General features: G+C 30.8%; 1 pseudogene across 1 annotated transcript; it reads right to left on the bottom strand.

Moving 5' to 3' along the window:
• Positions 1–393: 393 nt before the first annotated feature.
• LOC111307888 (uncharacterized) lies at positions 394–9365 on the bottom strand (annotated as a pseudogene). The gene is made up of 13 exons (XR_016331998.1): positions 9012–9365; positions 8459–8619; positions 8060–8209; positions 7689–7820; positions 6913–7018; positions 6619–6767; positions 6366–6471; positions 6047–6190; positions 5137–5224; positions 3610–3977; positions 2514–2839; positions 925–1155; positions 394–762 (listed from the first exon to the last, which is right to left on the bottom strand). The product of XR_016331998.1 is annotated as an uncharacterized LOC111307888 (transcript).
• Positions 9366–12351: the final 2986 nt, after the last annotated feature.

Here is a 12351-nt window from a genome sequence, read left to right as displayed (position 1 = left end):
AACAGCATATTATTTTTTATTTATAATTGAAAAAAAAATTTTTTTGAAGGCTAATGCGTAAATATGGTTGAAAAAAATACTGTCTCATCCGTCCACATTTTTTTTTCCCTTTAAAAGTGAACCAAATCACTAAGATATTATTCCGCCTAATTGTTTCAAAGGGTGGAGGGGAGGGCATCTATACAACATGATACCTGATGTCAGACATTACTGGTATCTTCTTGCCTTTTCCTGCATTCCTAAAGATAACTAGTGCATTGCTTTCGGCCTCAAATTTGGAAATTAAAGGCCCATAACAACATAATATGTCTTCACCCGAACATTTGACTCATTCACTCGAACATCTGACTCAGTTGATCGGATGTAAATGTTAGAATTTGACATTTATAGCAATGGCCTGAAACTGAAAATAGGAATATAGCATCTCCTTTGACATTTATTACCCTTTATGTGGACCAGGATCCCATAGAATCCATACAAGAAATTTTGGGTCAATCTGCTGTGCATCCGCATGAAGCAGTATGAATGCAAAAGACATGTAACTGTATTGCATTTTATATATATATGATATCCCTATACAAACGTATACACAATTTGGCGAAAACAGCTGGACAATATCGAATATGATTACAAAAATGTTTCTCGAATTAAGCGTGCTAATACCCGAGATGATAACCGACTAGGCACCTCAGGAAGCACCTTGGCAGATATGCCTGGCAACACAGGAAGCAACTCTTGGACAGCCTGAGCAACATTTACACCCTGCTGATGTCAAAAATAATAATAATAATAATAATAATAATAATAATAATAATAATAATAATAATAAAAGCAGTTAATGAGACATGAAGAATGTAAACTAAAAGAGAGAAGTTCCTTCCGTAAATGGTTTAAATTTTAGTTAAAAGTACAAAGTTAGAGTACCTGATTTGATGTAGCTGATATTGAGCTGCCCGCCATTAAGAACTCGAGGATTTTTTGGACATTATTCAATATATTTCTGTCCTCCTCAGTAATTGAAGGCAAAAGTCTGGCAGGCTTGAAGGGTCCAACTGTAGGAACCATGCTAAACACAGGGGCAGCATTTCTGACTCCCAACACAGACATTATTTGAATTAACTACTCTCTGGTGAGTGCATCGATGCCCGTCACAATCTGCTTAGCAGCCCAGAAAAATTAGTTATATATTTGAGCACAACCTTGCACCCAAAGGAGGGTGCAAGTTTTCTTTGAATTGAGTAGAATCGTCAAAAGTGCAAAGGTAAAAGTAGATTATATAAAAACAAATAAAGAATCAGTATGGACACTGAAAAGGTAAAGCAATTATATACCCACACACCAAAAAAGAAAGAAGCATCGCAAAGAACACAAGCACACTTGCAACTGTTTACGAGAAAATTATTAGCATGCATACAATAATTGTTCCCAGCAAATTTTAAGAATTTGCTTGTAAGTTGTAACAGATCAAAACTACAGCAATGATGAAAAGAGAATAGACTGTGAAGAAAAAGGTATAATGGCCATTAAAATCATTGTAAACTTGATCAATAACTAAATATACATGAAAGAAGGCTAAAAAACTTTGAAAACTATAATCTTTTATTCTACTCCAAGATGATCCTTCTAATGATCTTTTATAATATGTATTCTTTCATATCTTTGAAGAACAATAAATCTTGGAGACTTAAGAGTTTGCAAGCAAGCAGAATTGCTTTGAAATGAGTTGCATGATCTAGGAGGTTGATGCAATCAGATCTATTCAGGAAAAAGATTGGGCCACAAAAGGAAGGCAGGGTTGACATTTTGCATAGATGATTGGGGGCAAAACAAACCTCTTTGAAACTAGAATAAATAATACCTGTGAAGCAATTCTACCATATTAAAAAAAGTCTATTCCATTCCATTACTAAATACAATTTAAAACATCATCTACATATATGCCCTGCATTGTGGTGGCAAAGATTTCCAAGGGTCAAGGACTCAAATTTTCTGAAATACAATATCTTTAAGTAGAGTAAACAGCTGGAGTAGGAAATATTACATTTTTCTATTTGAGCTGAGGAAAAATAATTCGGAGTCTTCTTAAAAATTTCCAGTTAAGACTGTTTGAGGGGAAGTTTTCTTATGCTATCTCCAAGCATACAACTCAACAAAACCTTTTTGAGGTATAAAATCATTTATGAAGAAGTATTATGGAAAATTTTGAGGGTTTTATATGGGAAGAAAAGCCAATAAAGAATGGGTCGCAGTGTAGCAGATATTGTCACCTTCCAGCCAAGGACTGGCACTACGTGGTCCTTATTTTGATATAATTTTACTAATGGCAAATGTAGATAAACTTATTGTAAACAAAGGTAACAACAAAAACACAACATAAAGGCTATTAAGATGAAAAGAGACGTAGCACTCAAGAGACTAAAAAGAATAGCCCTCTGCCTTTAAAAGGGAATATAGGCACTATTTTAAGCCCACAAGAAACATATTTTTCTTCAAAATATAAGATCTAAAAATACCTCATCTAGAAGAAATTCTCGGAAATATTTCCCCTTCTCAGACAGCGGAAATGCTAAGGCTGCTCTCGTTTGAATAAGAAGCTGCTTCGATTGAGATTCATTTGGTAGAAATCTAGGGAAGGTAAAATCTGCTTGATTCTGTAGAATGCCAAGTTCAACCATATCCCCATTCAGATTCTCCCCACCACCACTTTTTACTGAAGTAATGAAATTCTCAAGGCTAGCATTACATCAATGAATCTTTCAGCATCAAAAACACCAGATTTCCCATATATTGTATAACGCAAAACATCCCTCAGCTGCAGGGACTCATCAGTGAGGAGCCTCTGACCATAGAAAGAAATATAAGGATATGATAAATTTATATTCTGGAAAACATTGACCAATTACCAAGAGAAAGCACGAGCAATAGTAAGAATCTTTGTGCACTCTTCCATCTTGATCCTATCTAAATTCTTTGGTGTTTGGATTGGTCACATGGATATTTTTTACGCCATTCAAGCCATCTAAAATCATGTCCCTGAAAGTCTCAGGTAGCAAATTTTTCAATACCTCCTTACCTTTCAGTTCTTATTCACTTTTATCTTTTTCTTACCTTCAAGCTTAATGGCATATAATTATGTTATTTTGGTTGTTGTCAGAGCCATTAATTTAAGACACGTTTCAAAGTGTATTCTAATTAAAATTTCTAAATAATTAGATTGACCATCTACATACAACAACCTGGTCAATCAGAACTCAAAGAAAACAGTTCAAGTAATAAATCAAGTTTTTGCGGTAACAGATGTGAATTCAAATGTCTTCTTCATTCTTAATTTTTTGTCAAACAGAAAATAAATGGTCAATACTTCAAAATTTTAACCAGAGGACCAAATAACCTTCCAGGTAGACATTGTTATGGATGAAACTAAATAATAGTCCTTAAGAAAGTAGCATTGATCTAATATATGAAAGCAAACATTGTTATCCTAGAAGCATTTTTAGGCCCTCATATGCATACTAAACATAAAACAATGGCCAATGCATATTCCACATCATCATTACACTGATAGATCAAATTCGTTTCAAAATACAATTTGCAACAGTATATTCATACCTGTGCAATATATGGATAGGCCTCATCCACAATAGCAAAATCAGGATTCCCCACTAAAGCAATTCCTTCCAACACCCCTACTGCCCTAATTATGAGAGCAAAATAAGGAGGTATCCTGAAGGGATAATCAAATGTCATCTGTGCCAAATCTACGGCCAGCTCCTGAAAGTTAATGTTTTTTGCACCCCCACCCTCAGGTGCCTGATCAAATGCCAGAATGGGTAGGATGGGTTCCAAATTAACCCCCTTGGGAATAAAATCAAGTTTAACAAAATCTTTAACTATTTCTGCATGGTCCCTGTGAATAAGATGAGCAATTGCTTCAATCATTCCATACTTCTGATCATCTGTTAATTTTGTGACAAGACCTGTTAAAGCATAAGCAAAACTTTAAAATCTATAAAATAAAGCCTTGATGAATAAAAAAGCATTTCATATTAAAAAATTTAGCATTTATATGCATGATCAGCATAATGTCAATGGTTTATGAAGAGAACTGCTAAATAATTGTTGAAAGACAACCATATATCAATCACCCAACCCAGCTCAATCCAAAACAAGTACATTGGAGATTGGTTAAATGAATTTTCTTCAACTTGCAGAACCAAAAGCCCTGCTCCAAATAAGTGGCATAGAAAGTAAATCGCATTTTACCACTTAATCATCAGAAATAATGCATATCCATTTACAGTTGCTTATGAGAAAGAAATGCTATTGTTTCGTACAAGAAGTAATTAGTCTATTGATGAATCAGGCAATGAATCCAATACTTAAAAGAAACACACTTCTGTTGTACTCCACACACAGACTTATATGACTTCTAAAACCCAGAAGTCCACATAAAGGAAATGGACTAAGGCTCAATTACAGAGATTGGTCTTATTGTTATGGTTTTGATTGCCACCATCATTCAGGAACTACAGAGGTTTTCTCTGTCTTAAGATGACTAATCCTAGGACACTCACAACTAAATTGCATCTAAAACAAAAGGAAGCCAATACTGCGTACAAATTCAAACATTTACAAATATGAAAATCAGTTTTCATTTGACCTAATTAAGTGTGGAATACAGCATTACAATCAGATAGATCCGATGAATAGCCCAAAAATTGAGAAGCTTAAAAAAATAAGTTTCTTAACACACTATTATACTCTCTTCTTTTTTTTTTTCTTTTTTTTTTTGCTTTTCAATTTAAGCACTAATTCGGAAAGAAAGCACAGGTTGATTATTCAAGCTTGGATTGAAGATGGCCACCTGCTGTGCTTTATTAGGTTAAAGACATACCTTCTGAGTCAACTGGGACAAGAAGATACAGAAGGGGAACATAAAACACTTCATCATTAGTCTAGGGAATGCTCTTATAATAGGCTTGGGGAACGACAGTTCACAATAGCTGCATTACCCGAGATTAACATTTAATTTAGGACACAGGTCTAAATCACAAAGAAGTGACTCGATATATATGATGTCATTAAACATGTTGAAAGAGGATCTTTTGCAGTGTGAGCTTAAGAATATATTATTACCAAAGTCAAGTATGGCTAGCTTCCCATCAGAAGTGCGGATCAAATTCCCAGGATGTGGGTCAGCATGGAAAAACCCAGTATCAAGCAACTGAAATCAAAATGGAATAAGTCACACAAATTAAATAATAAGCTTAGGAGCTTGTCTGATTAGAACAATATTATATCTAAAACTAAGAAATGCTAGGTGACCTATGTAGTCAATATTCACACCTATTGGGTACAATTACAAATCCACAAACAATTGGAAAGCACAGAAAGGAAGATGAAATATTTTGAGCGATAGTTGTAGATACTTAGGCACAAAAATACATGTATTAACATTCGTGCAAGACAGATAAATGGCCTTGCCATTTGATATTAGCTCCTGAATATTCAACCAAAAAAGAAACTTAAACTCAACCAACTTTTTAATAAAAATATTTTTAATATGAGGGATTCTTTCTCATATCCTCAATATGACGAGCTCAACCAAAAATGAATTTTACAATTATCATTTTACTGCAATAAGTTATCAAATGAACAGGATAGGATTAACTATCTGAGGAATTGTTTAAATTTTTTTTAAATTAAGGAAGAAACAAATAACACTCCTAAATGTCACAATATTTTGCAGTGCTTCCACTCTGACATAATGAAATTCCTGCTGCCATCTTGTGCACTATTATCCTTCTTATCATCAACAAGTTGAAGTATCAAATATTTAACTGCTGAAGGCAACTAATCCCATTTTACCACTAATTGACCCCAAAAGTGATGAAAAGTAACAAAAAATGCACTCAGGAAAAGATTGACATGAAAGTCAAGTTTCACATTGAAGAAATTTCCTCTTCAAAAAAGTAAAAGAGAACCAATCTTGACCATATTGCCATTAGATATAAACTAGGATAAGCATACTGATTTAGTACATTACCTGCTTTAGGTAACAAATCACTCCAACATTAACCAGTTCACCAACATCATTTTCTGTACTTTGTGATAGTTTCTCTCCTTCGATCCATTCTGTAGTGAGAACCTTTCTTGACATATATTTATGATAGGTCCTTGGTATAACAACCTGAAAACAAAATTGGCAATCCACTTATTTCTCTAGATATTCTTAAGAAACTAATTAAAAGGAACAATAACAACATAAAAGGAATAACTTCTTTTAACCAGAATGGTTTCACCAAAATCAGGAGTGATTCCCACAGACATGATAAAGCTATAAGTTTAGAAAATACCACACTAACCTGTGGAAGGTCCTCTGGCTCCATTTTCACCCTCATTAACATAATCTAGCTCCTCAAAAAATCGAGCAGCCCATTCATCAACCAATCCAACCACATCTATAGAGATCTGGAATTTTAAAAAAAAAAAAAAAAGGAAAAGCAAGTAGGCAAAGCATGGAAATTATCATACTGCAATCACAGAATATAGATGCCCCTTTATAAGAAGGAAAAGTTTTTGACAAAAAAGCTAAGTGGTAAAAGTTATATTCTATACCTGAGGAAACTTCCGGAGCACCAAACCAAAGTTCCTTATGATGAACAAATCAACAGTCACCGTCTCAAGAACAAAAGGCCTCTGCACTTTGACAGCCACCAGATCTCCATTTTCTTTCAAACGTCCCTTCTATACCTGTCCCAGAGATGCTGCCATAGACATACCACAACAATTTAAAATATTTATAGTTAGAATAACAAGTAAAAGCTATTAAAAACTATCTACATAATATAAATAAAATAAATAAATAAATATATGTATGTATGCATGCAACATATTTCAAGCTGAGATTACCAGCAGCTATTGGTGAAGAGGAAAGTACAGAGTAGATTTCTTGCCATGGCTGACCAAGTTCCTCTTCAATAAGAGCCACCGCTATGTCATCTGGAAATGAAGGAACCTTCACATATAAGCAAACAAAAATCAGTTATAAAAATGGACTTACCACCACCGTTAAGAAAATGTATAAAAAATATCTCAGTGCTAACAAGATTAGTAATATCCTCCTTACAGAATATTGTCAGCATTTTTGAAGAAAAAAACCTTTCAAATAAAATCCCTAACATGTGATTCTTTAAGAGTAATTTCCCCCCAACAAACTTAGGTTTGTGATTTGTATGATAACAGATGAAAAGGTAGCACAGACATCAAGAAGGCCCTGCTCCATCAAAACCAAATTTCCAAAACCTGTTGTTTTGCTACTGATATAATATTCAAACAAACTAAAATAAATTACATGTCACATTTAAAGTCTATTAAATAAGGTTAACAATTCAGGTGCAACAAGTTAGGCCATCTATTGAGGGTAATTCTGAGGTAGAAGACTATTTGAGGGGAGCTCATCCCAATTATAAGACAACAATCAAGGATCATATGGCAGGCCAAAAGACATAAAAACCGGCATTAGAACTATATAGCAGACATTTTCTCACATTATCTATCTCTATTATAACGATGCCATGTGTAAGAATTAATTTCTTTGAACAACTTTTGAGGCATAGAAAATGAACTGATTCGATATAATAACTTAAAAGGGAAAAATTGAAGAAATGCTTATGTGATAACTCTACCTTATCACAAAGCATTTGCAGCTCAGTCATTACAACAGGAGAAAGAATATCCAGTCGAATGCTCAATTTAAAACACGCAGGGCCCAAAGAGGTAACGATTTCCCTTAATTCAATAGCTCTAGCAACTTCATTCTGATAATAAAACAATAACAAATTAAAAAGCAGATAAACAAATTTGAACAAGAAAAAATAACTCAAACCAGTAGGTGCATGTTTTATATGCAAATACAAACAAAGGAAAGGAAGCCTAAATACTTCGATGAAAGAACAGCAAGGAGAGAAAGAATTATTTATAGAAATTTATGGCACTTGGGATATTCAGAAATCAAAAGCAAACAAGAAAAATAGGGGGTAGAACATCAAGTATTCACCTCTTTGACTTTCTTGTTTATCACATCCAAAAGAGAAAACCCCCCACAACAGATAGTAATTGCATAATACGAGTTGCAACAACACATGGCCATTTTTCCCAGTATGCAGAGATACTAGCCGGATCATATACCAAAGGTAAGAACTCACTGCTTTCATCAACCAATGTTACCAGAAAATGATTGATACATGACCAGCCAACAATAGAGTCATAATAAAGAAACGAAACATTAGCTACAACAAGTGCCAAAAATTTATGAGCTAAAGCATCATATTCCTTTATGAAGTTCATTAAACTTTTCATATGGCCTTTAAAAATTCCACTTTTCGAAAATGAAATGAATTGTCCGATGCACTAAAAACATCACACTAAAAAGTAGACAGATATATGCTATAAACACTGAATTTCTACCTCAACCAACCGAAGCTGACTGTTGTTATCAGCAAACTGTAAATCCCGTAAATTTTGGCCACGAAGTCCTCTCATTAGTATAGCCAACTGTTCATTTTCTTCCATTTGTACTCTTACTCTTTTTATTTCCTGTGAAACTTCTCCAAACTTCTGACAGTTCAATTATCATCCAAGTAATAAGTAAACAAATACTAAAACATTCACCCAAAAAAACAGCAATTCAACAATAGGAATTTACGTCGCACCTCATTCAAAAAATTTAAATTTTTATAATTATTAATAAATGCCAATTTCGAGTAACGCGGCAATTTGTGATTGCATCAAATATATACTCTTCTAACAACAAAATAATATAACAAAAATAAATAGATTACTTAAACTTAAATTTTCCTTTTCCTTTTCATTCACTTTCTCAGCAACCAGACAAATGTTCACCTAATGAAATCAAATCTCATTTCACCAAAAAAAAAAAAACTTCTCCAACGGTAAGAGAACGTAATTATTTATATATATATATATATATATATATATATATATATTACCGTGGAAACTCCGTTTACGGATTTTTTAGATGGCGAGGACTTTGATGAGCCGTTGATGTTGTTCTTTGAAGAAGAAGGCTGGGACGGCCCATTACGAGTGGGCTTAGATTTGGTTACGACGGCGAGTACCGGTCTGGTTCGAGCACGAATAAAGACTCTGTTAGAGCACGGGAAAGAGAAGCGGACGGGACCAATTCCGCAGTAGACGAGCTGCGGCGGCGCTGCTGCGTCCATGGCGGAACGGACGACGGGAACAACTACTTTCCGGAGAGAGAAAAAAGTAAAAGAAAAAAACGTAGATCTTTAGAGAGAGTTCTGAAGCAGAAGAATTGGCGTTGAACAAAAGACAGGGAAGTCCATTGGACTCCTTTATTTTAAAAAAAGTAGTGGAAGGAGAATCTAGTCAACGAAGGAACACGTGGCAAAAGGTGGTGCAAGGAAGGCTTTTTTTAGTATTTTACAAAATTTTTATTATTATATTTCTAAAATTAATAACCGTTGGTTTCCCACGGGTAAGTGGGGTGTGAAAATCGTTTTTTATTTTATTTTTGTTTCATCACATGAGCATGTACAAATTCATGGTTTTCATTGTCATGCCTTGTCGTATTACATTTTGATTAATCGAAACAACACAAAAGGGCCTCTTAACAATTCTTTTTCTTCACTTACCCATCTTACCGAACTCTCAAACAACGTGTCCAATAATACCAAGTGGTGGCCAATTTCAACTTATAATTACTCATATATAGTATAATTAAGAAAACACTATCTTATCAAGGTGCGGATCCAGAAAGGCTGAAATTGAGAGCAACTCATCGTTTTTATTTTTAAAAGGGCATTTGATTTGAGGAAAGTAATTTTTTTTGGGAATTTTATTTTTTTAATGTGATTTTTATGTTTGGTTCTCATAATGTGATTTTTTAATATTTTTTATAAAAATTTTAATAATGTCAAGAAGAGGTAAAATAGTCTTGAATCATAAATTCTCCTTTGTTTGAGATATTTTAAAATTTTTGATAGAATATAAAACTTATTTCATTTTTGTTTTAGATAAATGGTTTTTACTATCTATTTTATCATTTAATAACAAAAAAATTACATAATAAACCGAGATCTAACACACACACGAAGTATTTCAAGTCTCATTTTTTACATTTGACAATGATCATAGTTAAATTTTATTTTTTAGAAAATATAAAATTAATTCAATTTTTATTTGTATTGAGTTTTTATTCATTTAGATTAAATTTGTATTAAGTTTGTATAATTTATTTGAATTTTTTAATAAAAATATAATAATTGTTAACATATGTATATTTTTAAATAATATTAAATTCTTTGAAATTAAAAATACAATAATATTAATTTTTTAAAACATTAATTATATTGAGATTTGAAAGATGAACTATATTTTTTAATTTTGAAAATTTTAACAAAAATTGTGTTTTTAAGATAAAAACGTAATTTATATTAAAACTTTATTTTTGAAATTTTAAAATTTTAACAAAGATTTCATTTTTAAGATAAGAATCATGATGAATGTTGAAATTTTATTTTTGAAATTTTAGAATTGTAACAAAAACCTTGTTTTTAAGATAAAAAAACATAATGCATGTTAAAATTTTATTTTCAAAAATTTGAAATTTTAACAAAGATCACATTTTTAATATTAGAAATATAATGGATGATAAAACTTTAGTTTCGAAAAGAGAAGAAACGTAATGGATATTGAAACTTCAATTTTCAAATTTTGAAATGTTAACAAAGTTCAAGTTTTTAAAATAAAAAACGTAGTGAATATGGTTATTCATAAAAAAATTAAAATAAAATGTAAAATATCTGTACTTAATATTATTACAAATTTAAAATACATTTAATTAAAATTATTACTTATAAATTTTGTTCTAGCACCTATAACTACTGATAGGTGGTTTACCACCCTTTCCAACCTCTACGTTGATCATACCATAAAAGCTTATTCACATATTTTCTCCGTATAGGGACAATTATTGTAAAGATAGTAATTAAGATTTTAAAATAGTTTTGTCAAAAATATGAAGAAGTTTTTCAAAATTATTTAATTTCAATGAAAACCACATGTTGTTTATATGTAATGTGTTATGAATATTACTTGTTATTTACGTATCATTAAAAATAATATAATAAATGATTTTATTAGATAATCTTAGGTTCTTCTAAACTAAATACAAAAATATTACATTTCCTAAGTTAACAAAACTTTAGAATCACACATTTTTTTTAATATCATTTTTCCTCGAAATTACTTTTTCTTTTAAAATCTAAAAATCTACAAACCAAATGCCCCATAAAGTTTTTAAACTCAATTGTTTTTGACATTACATTAGTACTAGAATTAGTCTCCCACTACTTTGGAGTAGACCAATTATTTTAATATAAAAATATTATAAAATATTAAAATTAAAATTATATATAGTATTTTATATATTACGATTATATTTGTTTTGTTATTTTTTCATGCTATGTTATGAGTGTTGTATTTTTTTAATTATTTGACCAAAATGTATGATTTTTAAAAAAAAAAATTTGATTATATTTTTTTTATAAAAGTATTTAAAAAAAAAGTAATTTAATTTTTAATTATTATTATTATTATATTTTATTATATTTATCATTATTATAATATTATTATTATTATTATTTTATTAAAGGTAATAAATGATAAAAACTCAAAACTTATAAAAAAAATACCTAATTACAATTTAATATTAGACAAACACCACATTTCATTTTTAAAACTCAATTAAAGCTCAACTCAACATGTCTCAATCCAATTAAAATCCAACATACTATGACATAGCGAATCCAATAACTTATTAAACTTTTTTTTATCAACCGATAACTATTTGATAAAGAAAAAGTAATTTGGTAGCTCAATTATGAGTTGACATTCAATTTAGAGTTATCTTGTACAACTTTTATTGTAATTATTGATTAATTTAAGTGTAGAGAAAGTATTAGTACATTTACAATGTCTATTCAAAGATAGTACCGATTAATATTATATTATCATAAAAAAATTTATTTAAATAGTCTTTTATTATTAATTAAATTTCATTATTTAAAATATTATAAAGTTTTTATATTTTCACTAATATTTTGGTAGAATTATGAGAAAATTCTGACTTCAAAAGTATTTAAGAAATTTATTCATTTTTTTGAAAATGCTTCATCATCAAATTATTTTAAAATTTTATAAAATCTTATTTATATTTATTTTTACCAATTTTCATTTTTACTAAATATTTTATTAAAAATAAATAATATATTTTTATTAAAATACTTTCCAAATCTTTCAATC

This window comes from Durio zibethinus, chromosome 22 (genome assembly GCF_047325235.1).
Source record: "Durio zibethinus cultivar Kanyao isolate XHJ-2024 chromosome 22, ASM4732523v1, whole genome shotgun sequence".
Classification (NCBI taxonomy): domain Eukaryota; kingdom Viridiplantae; phylum Streptophyta; class Magnoliopsida; order Malvales; family Malvaceae; genus Durio; species Durio zibethinus.
The sequence above is the reverse complement of the archived record's forward strand: the minus strand, read 5'-3'. Positions and strand labels throughout refer to the sequence as shown.